At 35.2% G+C, this 16,975-nt stretch overlaps 1 protein-coding gene across 1 annotated transcript in view; it reads left to right on the plus strand.

Annotated features, from left to right (window-relative positions):
* RARB (retinoic acid receptor beta) overlaps nt 1–16,975 on the plus strand; it is a 647,500-nt gene that overhangs the window by 27,756 nt on the left and 602,769 nt on the right. The window lies entirely within an intron of this gene.

A 16,975-nucleotide genomic window follows, 5' to 3' on the forward strand; every position in this document is an offset into this window, starting at 1 on the left:
GGGTTGGACAGTTTGAATCTGTTTGGGGTGGGGAAGTGAGCTGCTACTGATAAAGTGAGGATGGATGGATGGGATGGGGCGGGATTTTGTCTTAGAGCTTTGTGATGTAAGAAAAAAGTTCATATCTCAACTCTTGTGCCAGTGTAATAGTTAGCATAACTTTAGCCATCCTGTTACGGTCCCCACTTACAAGTTAAACAAGTTAAACAGTTCTCTCACTTGAGAGGATTTTGGTCTCAAACCACTGTATTCTGGCAATTCGAAATGAAGTCTAGAATTCTAAATCTTTCTGGTTTAGCATGTCCTGAAAAATCCTAAATTCAGCTGTTGTAGGTATGTTTTGCTAAATCGTTGAGGTTTCTCAGAGTGAAATATGCAGATGTTAACATCTGAAACGTGTGCCTTACATGCTCTGTGTTGGGGGTGTGATATTCAGGAGTTTAGATCAGATGTTTGCAAACGTTTCTGTTAAGGATCAGATAGTAAATGTTTTGTGCTTTGTAAGCCATACAGTTTCTGTCATAATTACTCTATTCTGCCATTGCAGCAGTAAACCAGCTTTATACAATATATAAAGGAATGACTATGATGTGTTCCAATAAAACTTTATTTATGGACACTGAAATATGAAGGGTGTAATTTTACATGTCATGAATTTTTTTTCTCCTCACTAAAAGGCTAGGAATAAAAATAGTACTGGATTTGGCTTGCAAGTTGTAGTTTGCTAGCCCCTGCATTAGATTAATAAAACAAGGCAAGTTCTCTGAAAATCTCCATCTAGCTTGTATGCATTAACATTGCTGAGACTTTATATCATGCTCATGTTATAGTGATGGTTTCTTAAAGAGAACTGGGCCCACGTGAGGGCAGTTGGTGCCTCACAGGGTCAGATAACATAGCATCAGCTGTGCATTGTGGGAGAAAGAAGGACTATTAAATATCGAAGAAACTGCGGGCATCTTGATGCTGTGTGATCTAGGAACAAACCTCTTGCATCTGAGTCATTCCACCTCCCACCCAGGGCCCCTCCACCTGCTTCCACCTTCTCTTAGCCTTCTTTTAGCTCTTTAACTGGATAGCAGGACTTGAGGGAGTTGGAAGCTTGGCAGGTGGTTTTCAACAGGTTATATAGTGGAAGTTTCTTTGTATTTTGTTTATTGCTTTTTTGTGTTTAAATGGTTTTATTTCAAATACTTGGCAAGGCTTGTTTGAACATAAGTATGCCTCAGTGTAGGCAAACCCAAATACAAGAAACAAACAAACCCGTGTACCCCACCCCCACCCCTTATTCTCTCCACACACCTAAATACATACAGAAATAAGTTGGAGCATGATAATTTTAAGAAATTTTTTAAAAGAAATAATTGCAAGCAGTCCTTAAATAATATTCCCTTAAAATTATCATAGACTTTTTCTAAATAATGTCCTCCCTAAATATGTTGAGAATAAGACTATATTTAGAAATTAAAAGCATAACTTCTTTGTATTAGCTAGTAATATGTTGTGTGGCCTTAGATAAATTACTTTACTTCTCTATATCTGACTAGTAAAACGAGGAACTTGAGCTATGTGAACTCAAAGTGTTTCCTACATACACTTGACTTAGTACAGTGTATAGTAAGGTAGATGAGCCTTTAGAAATCAGGAGGTAGAAGAGCATGATTTTCCTACCATGGTGTTATGGACTGCATTGCATTCCTCCAAAATTCAATCGTTGAAGACCCAGCCCTCCAGTACCTCAGAATATGACCATATCGAAGATAGGGCTTTTAAACAGGAAAAGCTAAATGAGGGCGTTATGGGTGGGCCTTAATTTAGGTGACTGTATATGAAGACAGGGTCTTCAAAGAAGTGATTAAGTTAAATGAGGCCAATAGAGTGGGGTCTTGATCCAATAGGATTGGTGTCCTTATAAGAAGACGGAGATACCAAGGATGCTCTAGCACAGAGAAAAGGCCACGTAAGGGCACAGTAAGGAGAAAGCTATTTGCAAGTCAAGGAGAAAGGCCTCAGGAGAAACCCAAACTTCCAATACCTTGATTGTCTAGCCTCTAGAACTGTGAGAATTAAATCTCTTTAAGTCACCCACTCTGTGGCATTTCGTTATGACAGCCTTAGCAAACTAACATACATGGTATTATAAGGGATGAGTGTAGGGGCGCCATTCCTGAACTGATCTCACAGAGCAGAGGTACTAGTATGAGCATTTTCCCTCCCTACACCTTGCTCTACCTAACTCATAGTCTGGAGCCTTTGGTGGGGGCAGCTTTGCAAACAGAGGCAATGACATCATGTGGACCTTACTGCCATGCTTGGGAGAAAATGCAAAAAGCTAATTGGTCATATTCTGCTGTGAGTGTGCTTTTCATACATCTTAGCGAGGATAGAGTTAAACTTATTTCTCACAAGTGGGAAATATTTATCTAACATTCTTACTGACGTAGAGAAGCAGTTACCAAATGTGTTAGTATAAGGACTCTTTCATACACTTAAAAGTCATCGAGGACCTCAAAGACCTTTCATATGTGGGGTATAGCTATTAATATTTGCCACGGTAGCAATTTGACCTGAGAAATTTGCTTATTGTTTTATTTTAAATAATAAGCCTTTTACATGTTAATATAAATGACATTTTTATGAAAAATAATTCTTCCAAAGCAAAGAGACTAGTGAGAAGCATAGCATTTTCCCACATTTTTGTAAGTTTCTATAGTGTCTGGCTTACCAGAATTTGCATATCTGCTTCTGCATTCAAGCTGTGGTGATATCACGTTTCATGATGAGCTCTGGAAAACTGCACTGTGCACATATGTGAGCATGAGAGTGAAAAAGTCAAGTGATATATCATTACGAGATTAGTTTTGACTTCATGGATGTCCTATAGGGCTCCTGCCAGGAATTGCTACATCACAGTTTGAGAACAGTTGATACGGCCTTACAAAAAGGAAAGATATTTGCGGCTCCTTCAATCACCTGTCCTGTTGACCAACAACAAACTTCTCGCTGAGATCGCTTTTTTGAAATTGTGGCCTAGAGATGGTTGTCAGTTGAACACTTTTAAAAATATAAGCAAATATTTCAGAATTGACACTACTACCTATATATGGTACAGCTAAAAATAAGAGAAATAAAGGAGAAGAACAACTATTTCTGGTGACTCGCATTGCCCATAAGGGTTGGGTGGAGGGGGGATGTATGTGTGGTATTTTATTTTTTACTCTGGTTATAGATTTGTGTTTATTCATAGGAGTCTATCAGTCATCAAGTGTATTGAGTGCTACTAAAGACTGAAGTGATTAAAAATGTAAGGCGGAGAATTACAGTTGTATGACTTTTCATTTTTCAAATGCAAAATGAATGTCCATAGAGATTAGGTGCATTGACCAAGATTACCCAGTTAGGAAGTATTACACTTGGAATAAAAAAAAAAAAAAGATCTTTTTACATGATATAGTACAATACTTGCATTACCTGCCTTTGAGCAGCTTCGAGTATCAAAATGAATATAATTGTAAACAAAATTATAAAATATAGCTTTCAAGAGCCATCATTCTGCTACATAGACACTCGTGAAGGCTGGAATCAGTTGAGAAAAATACTGGGACTTCAGGGGAATTGAGGCAAACTTTGAGGGATTGGAGGGGAACAGAAAAATCGCAGTGGAAAGAGGAACTTGGGGAAAGGCAAGGAGGCAGGATGGCCAGAAAGGAGAAGGGCCTGGTGAACGTGGAGGGGCCATGTTGAGGCATGAGGAGAGAGGACGCTGATTGGTGGGGTGATGGCCACTGTCTGAATCAGAGCTTCCTTTTGGGAGGCATCGCATCTAACTGGGGCTGCAGATTAATGGCTCGTAAACAAAGCCCTTCTAACTGAGCTTTACAAGGGTTCCACCCAAGATTTTGGTCATTGCACTTCATGGATGAACCAACCAAGGGAACTAAGCAGCTGCAGATGTTTTGTTTATACCAGAAGAGTTCACATGGGTTTAGCGATGATATTTCCCTGTCTATAAAATGCTGAGAGTTAAACGGTGATACCCTGTGAAGCACTTGGAATCTCTATCTTGAGAGGCAGTTCTTAAGTGTAATGGTTTAATGGTCATTTAGCATGATGGGCCAACAGAGAGTAATATCATTTGCCTGACAGTTAAAATGAACACTTCTCCATGGGAAGTCAAAGATCACGTTGGCGTAACTTGGATTAGGTGAAGGAGAGCGTCAGGAAGTGAATGCCAAAACAGAGAATAGGGAATAAAGCCTTTTGTATGCCTCGCCTGTTCATAAATCCAGTGTAATTAGAGAACACCACTCATTTCCACTAATCGTGGGGGGAAATACACTCTGAATTGGTGAGAAGTTTGACTTATTTTTTAAAGAATGCTGCTTTATTATTTTCTCCACTTTTCTCATGTCCCCAACCTAAACTCTTTCTAATCTTATTTGATAGTCGAACCTTACTTTGTTGATAAAATTAAAGTTACTAAAGATAAAGAAGCTGCACTTCTTGCCCTTCCTGAAACTTCTGTGTCTCTACTCTTGCTGGTATGTGGGGAAGGGGCGTGCTTCCTCATGCTTAGGGCTAGTCCTACGCCCTACTTCCCTTTTTAAAATTTCTCAGGGACCTCAATCCTTCAATATTACTCCTCTTCTGTTCTCTTCAGTCCACCTCTTATTATAAATATATTTTTTTGCCCTTACTCAGAAAGGTAGAAGTTTTATCAACTTCTGCACCCCTCTTTCCTTTTGACTGCTGTCAGTTCGAATACATCCATTCCACCCCCACACTTAACTGCGAGTGAGCAGTCACTGGTGAAGTCCTGACTACAGACAGGACGGCCACTGCTCATTGCTTGTGATACTGCAGGGCCTGAAACTGATCATAGCCACATTCTCTCCTCCTCCGACATCGAGCCCACAATTTCTGGTGTTTTCTCTTTCTTCGCTGTCAATATTGGTGTCCTCTGGATTTCATCTATGGCCATCTGCCTTGCTCATGTTCCATGTGCATCATGGGTAGTGTCTTTTGCACCCACCTTTTAAATTAGTGTCATTTTGCCTATCAAACCTGCACCTTTAGCCCTACTGTTTCCTTCAAACTCTAGTAACAGCTAATTCAACTGAAAATTGGCCATTTCTACCTCAAACTCATCATCTCAAACCTAGACTTAGTTTACACTTCAGCCTTGTTCCTTCTTTATCACCAATTTCAGCTGCTGTCATCAGCACGCTGGGGCAGGGGTCCTCAAACTATGACCAGTTGGCAAATCCAACCTCTACATGGTTTTGTAAGTGATGATTCATTGAAATACAACTGCGTTTATTTTTTAAATGTATTTCAAAGGGGGACCATGTGGCCTGTGGCCTGCAAAACCTAAAATATTAACTCTCTGACCCTTGGCAGGAGTTTCTCAACTCCTAGTCCAGAACACCAAAATTATTTAAAGGGCTCGTGAAAATACATTTCTGGGTGCTACCACTGAGTTTTTGGTGTAGAGACCTGAGAAATCATATTTCCAGCAAGTTCCTAGGCAGAGCTGGTCCAGGAACCACCCTTTGAACAGACTGTAACAATGTCTTCAATCACACTGTCATTCCTCTCTAACTCTGAAACATGTTGAGATCTCTCTTCTCCATCAAATCTATTTACTGAAAAGATTTTTCAGATATATATTATGTCTATCTATTTCTGTCTGTAATATGACAAGTTCTCAGGGTCTTCCTTTACCTACAGGTATGTTTTATCAACATGAACAAGTTATGGATTCCAATCGAAGGAAAAAGAGACAGCAATATTATGAGCATGAGCTATTTTTATTTTGTGCCAAGCCGTTTACAGGCTTAACTCCTTGAGTCTTCCCAGTGAACCAACTGTGGTAGGAGCTTTTATTATCCCCATTTTCCAGATGAGTAAACTAAGATTCAGTGATGAAGCCAGGCAGCATGAAGGTAGTAGAATCAGAACTTGAACCCCAGCAGTCTGGCTCCAGAGCCCCTGCTTTACTGAGTCTCCTCATAGCCCTTCCCCCAACGCATGCCCTGTGCTAATTTTCTTTTGTTATAGTATTATCTTAATATTTATAATTATAAACTTAGATATACTCTCCTGTGCTAATAGTTCCTACACAGCTATAAAATAAATCCAAAGTGAATACAAAGAATACTCAATACTAATAACATCTAAATTAACATTGAATTGATGTGACGGATGATGATGAATATTTTACTGAACATTAAATCCTTTTACAACATGAATTGGTATCTGTTTGTTGCAGTGAGGTTCTTGGGAATATGACCCAACTGTTTATCCTGAAGCACCTTATATCTGTTAATGCATTTTTCTTTTTCAAACTCTTGTTAAGCCTTCATTTTTACACTATTGTATGGTGATCTTTCACCTCAGTGTGCTGTAAAAATATTAAGTTGACCTCTTTTCCCTTTATTAAACTGTTTCTATTTTTATTATTAAGTTTATTGGAATAATGTTGGTTAATAACATTCTATAAATTTCAGGTGTATAACTTCGTAATACAGCATCTGTATACTGTCGCATGCTCACTACCTGACGCCAAGTCTCCCTCCGTCACCATATATTTGACCCCTCGTTCCTCTTTGTCCTCCTCCCCATCCCTTCCCTCTGGTAACAACTATTCCGTTGTCTGTATCTGTTTGTTGTTTTCTTTGTTTTGTTTCTTCATTCGTTGCTTTTTGTTTTACATTCCACATATGAATGAAAACTATTTCTTGATAGTATATCTTGTCATCCACGCAATCAAAAGAAAAACATTGGCCCTCAATTCCACAGGGATTCTGGGTGGCTTTTAGGTCTTTAGCCTCAGACTCCAATCCGAGGAACAGTGGTGCCCAGGATGATGTCTAAGTCCTGGGCTGATGTTCAAGTTCCTTCACACCTCATCCCACCTAGTCCTCATTTCATCTTCTACTAAACTTCTCCTACTTTACATTTTATTAATATTAAATTACTCGTAAGTCCAGGTACTCAACAAACTGTTTCATTCCTTTTGGCCTTTGTATGAACTTTTTCTTTGAATGACTCACTTTTCCAATCCTCAAGCCCACTTCTTAAATCCACTCCACTCTAGACTTCTGTTCATCTCTTAAAATCCTGCTTTAGCACAGATACCTCATAAATCATCAAACTAACATATAGGAAAACTAACTAGCGACTTAGTGTAAAGCCAGGCAAGGCCCTCGTAAGCCGCCTCCTCTTGTGTACCAGGTGACAAGATGAGTTCCACAATGTCACACAGCATGGTTTAAGAGGTAGGCTTTGTGGGGAAAGGAAAACCTTACAAAGCCAGGATCATCTGTAAGAGAAGGGAATTGGGGGTCTCCGAGCCTCTCCTTACCCACCAAGATATGCTGCTGGGTCACAGTTGTCTGCTGGCCTCACAGTGTGGATTTATGTTTCTTTTTTCAGGGAAAGCTTGAGGGAGCAACGTTCTCAGAAGAGAATAATCAGACAAACTTGGCATTGGGCAGACCGAATTTTGGTGTAGCAGCTATTCATAGAGTTGTCTTGGAAAGCCAGCTACTAAATACCTGGACACTTTAAAATCCATGGGAAATTGCTTATCCCTCCTTTGGGCTGAAAAGAGCATTACCATGATGAGGATAGGCCATTGGTCCCATTGGAATCTGACTTTAGGTGCAAAAGGGGGAGCTGGCTCAATGTTCAGGCAACTCAGAATGAGACGACAGGGTTATTTTCACTCCTCTGCCCTCTTAGTGCTCAAGTCCTGCCAGGTTTTTAGTGGTCCATTAGGTTGAAAATTCAAATTTGGAAATGATTTTAAGAAAAATCTACAAAATGACAAAAAGGAATTGGGTAGAAGTCTGAGAAATTTCATTGACTGCCGTTTATATCAAATTGACCACCAAGGAGATTTCCAAGTCAAGTGACAAATAAGGATTCCTCATTGACATAAAAGTACTCACTATAAGATTACAGGGGTCAACGTTTGAGACTATTCATCCTTATTGAAGAAAATGCATTTCCATATCTCGGGATGGGCTGCAGAGAAAATGGGGCTTGATATCAATGTTGTAAGAACTATCAAATTACGATAATTTTCCTAGGCCATGTTAGCACTCAAAATTGAATCCTTTCAGTGTTGATTCAATAAAACAGTATAAAATGCTTGTTGTACATGTGGGATGTGGAAAATCTAGGTTTTGAGATCAAAACAATTCACTTAATACACAACAAGAATAGAAGATACTTCAGAAACACATTTGTAACAAATGATGCCCGATTACTTAGTATTTAACACATTTATAAAGCTGATAGGGCTTTAAAAAATAAATCATTGTCAAAATACTTTATATGTTAACTCCCTTTGTGGCTACTTTCCTTTCTATTTTTGTGAAGCAATAAATCAATTTTTCATGTTATATCTCCCTTTCGTCCAAGGAAATCTGAATAATTCTTAATAGGGAATAGTCTCTTCTTCATTTATGTAGATGTTTAAAAGTCTTACTTTAAATGTGCAATTAAATTTACTAATTGCAATTAAGCTTGCATATGCAAGCTTTTTTCATAATATTGTTTAAGTTGTTGATTTGTAAATCTGAACAATTTTGTCATTTGTGTGCAGTATTTTGATACATTGAAAAAATATCAGCACGGAGTACATATTTAGAGTTTAGAATATATAGCTGTTGCACACATATCAAATTTGCTTAAACCAGCTAAAATGCTTTATGGCCTTAGAAAGTTGAGTTTAATGCTTATTTTATTTTGATTAATTATTCTCAATGTTAAAAATTTTCGAAATAGAGAAAAAGTATGAAGGAGAAAATAAATTACTCACATAACATTCCAGCTTTTAAAAATGTATACATGCATATTAATGTATTCCCTCCTCTAAATTAGAATCATACTGTAAGTTGACAGTTCTCTAAGCAAAAACATATTTTCTGTCATTAAATATTCTTTGAAATTGTGATTTTAAAAATTGTCTGCATACAGTTCTTTATATAGATGTATGGTAGCCTATATTAACTTCCTTTTAATAGACATTGAAACATTTGTAATTGTATTTTATAAGTCAACAACAAATATAATATTTGTATTTATACTGATTATTCCTTTAGAATGGCTTTCTAGAAATGAAATTACTAGATTACTACATCAAAAGGGAGCTTTATTTATATTGGTAAAACACTTTTCAGATAAGGTAGACAAATTTACGCTGCTATCAGAGTATGTTAACATACTCATTTTACTGCTTCTTTTCTGGTATAAAAATTCTATAATTTTAAAAATCCTCCTCTAATAAGCCTGCTTCTATGAGATAGTTTGTCATTCGTGTCTACATTTGGTTTCTGTATTTGGTTCCATAGATGCATCTGTTGATTTATTAATTATTATTACTTTATAATAAGCTTTAATAATTAAGTCAGTCTCATTCTTTTTGTTGTTTCCTGGTTATACATACCTTCCTATTTTATTTTTCTCATTTGAAAATTTGAATCAAATTTTAATTACAATTATAGTTCAGGGAGAATTTTTATCATTTCAGTATTAAATTGCCAACCCAGAATAAATTTGTCTTTTTATTCATCTCTGTAGTTGTCCACCTATTTTTATTTTGTCTTTGAACCTGGTGACTTTACCAAGATATGCCCTAGTGTTGATTATTCATTCTATACCTTCCTCCAGCCCCACAATTCATTATACTCTTTTCATGTGTTGATTATTTATTCTATACCTTCCTCCAGCCCCACAATTCATTATACTCTTTTCATTTGTTGATTCAGACTTCCCATTATTTCAGAAAAAAAGTTTCTTTGAATAGTTCTTTCAGTTCCTCCTTTTTGTATAACCTTGATGTAACTTAGACATCAATAATCTCTTTCTCCAATTTAGCATCTTAATTTTATTTACTTAGTTTCTCCTAGGCTGTTTTTTTCAAATTATTGGAAAAAATCAACAAGCTTGTCTGGTCGATTTAGTGTAATTTCATTTCTGTAACACTTTTGTTTTTTACTGCTATTCTTTTCTGAGCTAGGCTAGCTAAATTTTCATCTCTTTCTGTTGCCTTATGGTGTTTGAAAATATTGCATTCCATCTTTGTATTCTTATTGCATAAGGGTCATTTGTTCTTTAATTGCTTTGAGATAATGAAGAGTTTTATCTAAGGTTTTCATTCTGCCTTGTAGATTAAATTTCTATTGTTTAATTTTTCAGAGTAATTTATAGTATCATAACAATATATAAGGGAAAATACGCATAAAAGATATTAAATTAATCAATTAACTACTTGGAAATAATAGAATAGTAAATATAAATAAATACCTCTTTATTGCATTATAGAAATAAAAATAAATATAATCAATGACAAAATAATGAAATATACAATATAATCAGCAATAAAGTAATATATTAACAAATGCCAGAATGATTGATAATCAAATAGTGAAATATATAATGAATAAAACAGAACCCCAATATTCCACACCCAATTTAAGAATCAGAATGTTGTCATTACCTTTGAACCCTCTGGTACCTTTTTACTTTTTCTATGTCTTTTCCTAATGGAGTCTTAGCACTCTCCTGAGTTTTGTGTTAATTATTTCCTTGTTTATGCTTCTGTCATTTTTATGTATGTTGGAGTAATACATAGCATATATGAATATTATGGATGTTTTATATGTTCACCATCACTTTGTATTGCTAAACTTCTTTATTTTTCCACACTTGTTTGGAAAACAGTTGGCATTTACCTAATTTACTGATAAGATCATCCATCTCTTCATCTTCTATGAACATTATGTGTTTAATTTTTTACAAAGCATCTGTGATATTTTTCCATTGATTTCTAAAAGTTCTTATATATCCTAAAAATTAGTTCCTTATTAATAGTAAGTTTTGAAAATATATACTCCCAGTTTGAAGTATATGTTATTATCTTTGTGGAGTCTTTTGACAAACAAAGCTTATTAATTTTAATGCATTCTAATTTTCTTTTATGCCCTATCTCGAGAAAATAAAAGTACTTTTATTTTCTTATAAACATCTTAGTTTTTCCTTTGATATCATTCATTTGGAATTGATTTCTGTAACTGGTGTGAGATAGGGATCAATTTTTTTCCAAATATGGAAAACACTTACTCCAACACTGTTTATTTGATAATCTGTTCTTATCTCTGTGATATACTATCTGTCATAAATAAAATTTTGGTGTCTGTGTGTGTCTTTCTGGGCTTTTAGTTCTGTCTTGTTTAGAAGTTTATATCAATACTGTTTTGCTTAATTCCTATTTTTTATACTAAATCTTGATTTTCTGATAGGTTAAGCCTCCTACCTTGTACTACTTTGGGAATGTTTTGGTTTCTCCTTTGCTTTGCTTTTTCTAATGATTTTCAGAAGCAGCTTATCAAGTTTCATGAAAAACTCTGGAGATTTTGATTAGAATAGTTCATATGGATCAATCTAGGTGCAGATATAATTCATAAATAACACTCTCATTTATTTGACTTTTTAATATATATATTTTAATATATTTTCTTCTGTATAGAAGTAACAAATTCTGTTTGAATTATTATAGATATATTTTAAATATTTTAATGACTATTTTTAAAAATTACATTTTCTTCTTATTCATAGCATATAAATATAACTGACTTTATATCCAGAAAAATTTAGAAACTCATTAATTTTAGTATTTGATGCCTTTTGAGATTATATTATCTGTGTTTCTTTTTTTTGCCCCATATGTGTATGTTGGAGCAGGTGGGTAGGGTGGATGAGTATATCTTACTGCACTAATTAAAATCTCTAATACAACTTTTAATAGATCTTGTGATGGTGACCAATCCTATCTTGTTCCTAATGTTTGAGGGAATATTTTTAACCAGTGAGCTTGAAATTTTTTGTATAGGAACCCCATATTAGGTTAAAGGAATTCACTTACAGTCTTCCTTTTCTATGATTTTTTTACTATGGTAGCTAATTTTTATTTTGTCTTTTTATATCTACTCAGACAATAATATAGTTTCCTCTTTAAATCTTTTGATGAACCAAATGGTCAATTTTTACCTTTCATCTTATTTTACGTCCTAGCCTCCAAGGTGCTCATTTCCTCTTTTTGATACTCTTTTCTCATTTGGCTTTTAGGACTTCCCCTCACTTCCAGGTGTCCCCCTTATTCCACTTCAGGTTCCTTGCTAGTTCTTCTTCTTCTTTGTGATCTCTATATGTTTGAAAGTGTCCTAGGGCTCAGTTCTTGGACTTCTGTCCTTTACCAACACTATTTTCTTGATGATCTCCATGTTTTTACGCCTACATCTCCAAATTTATATCTCCTGACAAGTCCTCTCTTCCAAACACCAGATTTGGATATTTGACTGTGACTTAGTGCCTCTACTTGGATGCCTGGAAGATAGCTCAAATTAAACAAGTCAAAACTGACCTCCTGGCCTCTCTCCCTGACACCTACCATCCGCTCCATATGGCTTCTCACATTTTATTATTGGTGAATTTATTTCTTGAAATGGTCAGACCAAATCCTTAGAATAATTTTATGCTTCTTTCATTCATACCTCATTTCTAATGAGTCAAGAAATACTATTAGCTCTTCCTATGAAAAATGTATACAATTTCACACTTCTCACCACATCCACTGCTATCACCGTGGTCTGATCCACCATCATCTCTTGCATCCCAAACAGGTCTCTGCTTTGTACCCTTGCCCCTCCACAAACAATTTCTAATATACCCATAGTGTTCTTTTTAGAAAGTAAGGTAGGTCATGACTCTTGTCTTTTCAAAGTCCTAGTGTGGTTTGCCATTTAACTTAGGTAAAAGCCAGAATTGTAGTGGCCTCCAAGGATCTACATATACCTACTCTACCCCATCTCTCCATAACATACATGTTACCTCTCTGACCTCTTCTGCTAGTCCCATTATCTGCCTTACACTCTGCCTCCTTGCCATGCCTAAACACAGAAGGTACACTCCTGCCTTGAGGCTTTTCATTAGCTCTTCCAAACAGGTATTTACTTAACTAATACCCTCATCTCCTTTAACTCCTAGCTTACATTTCACCTTCTCTATGACAACCTTATTTAATGTTATAAAGTACGCATCCATGCATATCCCTTACCCATTCCCTCATTCAAACTCAGGTACCCTGCTCTACTTTTTTCCACAGCTGTTTTTCACTAGCATTCTGTGTCAGGGGTCAGCAAACTTTCTTTATAAGAGCCAGATGTAAAGTTTTTTTTTGCTCTGAGGATAGTATGGTATCTGTCACAGCTATTGAACTCTGCCATTCTGGCATGAAAGTTATCATAGCAAAGACAAAATGAAAAAAAAAAATTAATGTAGCAGTGTTTCAATAAAACTTTATTTACAAAAACAGACAGCAAACCAATTTACCCCATGAGCTTTTAAATCTTATTCTACATTTAATTATTATTTTTGTCTCTTTCTAAGTTTTGTATTACCTCTTTTATGAATGATTAGCTTGTAAAACAATCTAGACCAGGCATTTTACTTGTGGAAATACTTTTTATTCAATTTCATTAATGGTTTTAGAACCATTTAGATATTCCAATTCTTTTTAAGTGAATTTTATCTAAATTAATTTGTTAATTTAAATTTAATTGTTCATAATTATCTTTTTAATCCCTCCACCAATGGTCATATTTTTTAATTCTAAGTATTTAGATAGGCCTTTATTTTCTTGATTATTCATGTTGTCGAAATTATACTTTTTTTCCTCTTTCTAGAGGACCAAAAGGATTTTGTCTATGCTATCTACAGTATATTTTAATAATTTTTATAATTTTCTGCTCTTGTTTTTACTTAGCACTTTTTTATGCTTTGAGCTAATTTATTTTTTCTGGGCAATTAGCTCATTAAGTATCAACCTTTTTTTGTCCCTAGAATTCATAGCTATATATTTTCCTCGAACAAGTGATTTTACTTTATTCTACATATTTTAATATGGGGTATTATCATTTTTGTTTAGCCTGAAGCGTTTTCTTAATTCCATTGCAATTTTAAAAATATATATCTTTAATGATCCACAATATGTTAATTGCTAAAAAATTTTTAGCATTGGATTAGAAAATGGAATAGCCTTGTATACAGAGACATGATGCCAATTAGAAAAGTGGAATTTAGACAGTGGTATTTTATCTATCAAGTATTTACTGCTATGGATTGGTGTAAGAATTACAGTATATAATCTCATTCTCAGGCACGAGCATATTCAGAAGCAAAATTTACATAAATTTATCATAAAAGAGTAAGTAGTGAGAGAAGTATCATTTTATTAACCCTGGGGCTATCTTGGAATATTAATGAGAATACTTAGGCCTGAGAGCTAATAGTACAAATTGGAATGACAATATATGCCTCTACTAAATGCAAATGAATTCATTCTATCATGTATATTTTACCTAACTTTTATTAGCAGTGCCCTGAGTTGCAAGAATGTTTAATGGTTAGTGTACTGTGTAAAAAACCTGTGTAATTTTTAAACAGTTGTTTCAATTTAAATGAAAGCATTCCTTAGCTACAGTGATTCTTAGCATCTCTCTTTAAACTATTGAAATGTAGTTCTCAACAAAGGACAAATCTGTAAACTCTAAAAAGTTTTGATACATTTCCCTGCTGAAATTGGTCATATAAATTGTATATGATTTGGTGTTTTATTTTTCGAAGAAAGTAACTTTACTTTTTGCTAACATGTAAATTCACATAATCTTTATAAAACGCTAGAAACATTTAAGAATAGAAAGTTTTGGGAACCTTTAAAAAGTGGAGTGATATGGCTGAAAATAGGAGAATTTGCCAAAAGTCTGTAAAAGAAACAATTATAATGACTTCAGCTTCCTCTGCAAAATCTTCAAGGTTCACTTATGAAAATGTTGATCTAATAAGACCCCAAGACTGCAACCAAGATAGCAAATATAGCAAGGGTTAATTTAATGTATCATCCTAAAGGGAAAGGAATTTCATTGAAAACCTGTATGCAAAAGACCTCAAGGTTTGTTCTTCCACTAAGAACAATGGGGGACTGACTTATACCTCTCAGAAGGGAAATTGAAGATCTCCTCTCTGTGGTGGTAGGTGGAGGAGACCTATATGTAATGATAATTGAGAACCAGAACCTGCTAATGAAATGGGCCTCTATCTGTAGGGCTTCAGCATGCATGTGGACTTTTTAATAAGCTTTTAAAGACATTTTCAGATTTTCCTTCTTATATAATTTTCAAAGTATATCATTTACTATTTTTACAACACAGAATTCTCTCATTTTCAGAAGAGAAAAAGAATCCCATTTCGCCATCCTTATTGACATAAAGAAAAAATAAAAGTAGTATATGTGCAAGCTTCCAAAATAAGAGCGGTAAAGGAAGACACAAAATAAGTGTGTTTAGGGCTATGTTGTTAGCTGCATACGTGTTTGGAATTGATTTGTCCTGGCAAATGAAGTCTCTTTTGTAATTGTCCTCTATGTCAAACTTTTGTCCTAGATTCTTTCATCTGTATTAATTTAGCTAAACCAATTTTTTTGTGTGTGGGTAGTTTTCTGGTATTTCTTTTCCCGCTGTTTTAACCTTTCTGTGCTTTATGTGTGTCCCTCATAAATAGCACACAGTTGGATTTTGTTTTCAAAATTTTCTTTTTCCTGCTTGGCCTATTTTCTTTCTTTCTTTCTTTCTTTCTTTTTTTTTTTTTTTTTTTTTTAGGTGAGGCAACCCTTGGTTGACCTCACAGATTTCAAGGACCTCGTCAGCTTATAATCCTTTATCTTTTTTTTTTTATTTTTTACACCTATAGCACCTGGTCTTGCTAGGTGGTCTCCCATCCAAGTGCTAACCAGGCCCGACCCTGCTTAGCTTCTGAGAACAGACAGGATCGACCTTGTTCAGGGTAGCATGGCCATAGACTGGCCTATTCCTTTTATGTTGCTTTTTCTGTATTTTCTCTTCACTGTCTTCTATTTTCCATTTTAAATGCTTTCCTCAGATATCTGCTAAAAGCCTTGGTTGATTGCTCATTATTTAGAGTGGGAAATAAGCTGACCAGAGCCTTAAAGGGGTAATGGGTCATATCAATGGTGAGAATTGCTTAAAAACAAGAATGCTCAATGCCAGCACTACAGACATTTGGTGCCAGATAATTCTTTGTTATCTGGGGCTGTCCTATGTACTGAACAATATCTTTGGCCTCTACCTATTAAATGCCATTAGTACGCCCCAAATGTGATAACCAAAACTACCTACAGACATTGCCAGAGTGAGGTGTAGGGTACAAAATCAACCTGGTTGAGAATTGCTGTTGTAAGATGATCTGCATGTATCATTAGTTGGAGAGCCCCTGATGCCAGGAATTTTGTGGTTCCTCTTGAGCTAATGAGAGTTCCCAGGAACAAATCTTACTATCCCCTGCCTGTAAGATAAAGATCTAGTTGAAAATATTTATGTCATTCTCTATGTCCTCTCTTTGGCAGAATACATATTTATTCAGAAACTCTACCCTCCTTATCATGGTCATATGCTTAACCAACACTGGCCAATGATTGGTTTACAAATGCACATGATACAGAATTCTGAAGAATTAAACGTAAGGGAGAGTCTTCACTGGTAGTGGTAGTAGCAGAGTTTTCCTATTATAAAAACATATAAAATAGATAATTTTCTCATTTGATAACTGGTGTTGAGGTTGATTGTGATTTCTGGAACCCAAGGCAGCACCGAAAGGAGTTGAAGTTGAGTATGTGGAACCATGACATTAACTAACTCTAGAAACCAACTCCAGGTTTGTTTGTTTTTTTAACTTAGATTTTACAAATCTACTTACTTGAGCCATCAATTGAATCTGGATTTTTAAAAAGTGCAACTGAAGTCATTTTAATTGATATTTTTCCAAAAGTAAATTGTGCTTTATAGTTATATTGACTTCTAATAATTACATTGTTTTTTATGCAATCCGTTCT

This window comes from Rousettus aegyptiacus, unplaced genomic scaffold, assembly GCF_014176215.1.
Source record: "Rousettus aegyptiacus isolate mRouAeg1 unplaced genomic scaffold, mRouAeg1.p scaffold_m13_p_4, whole genome shotgun sequence".
Classification (NCBI taxonomy): Eukaryota; Metazoa; Chordata; class Mammalia; order Chiroptera; family Pteropodidae; genus Rousettus; species Rousettus aegyptiacus.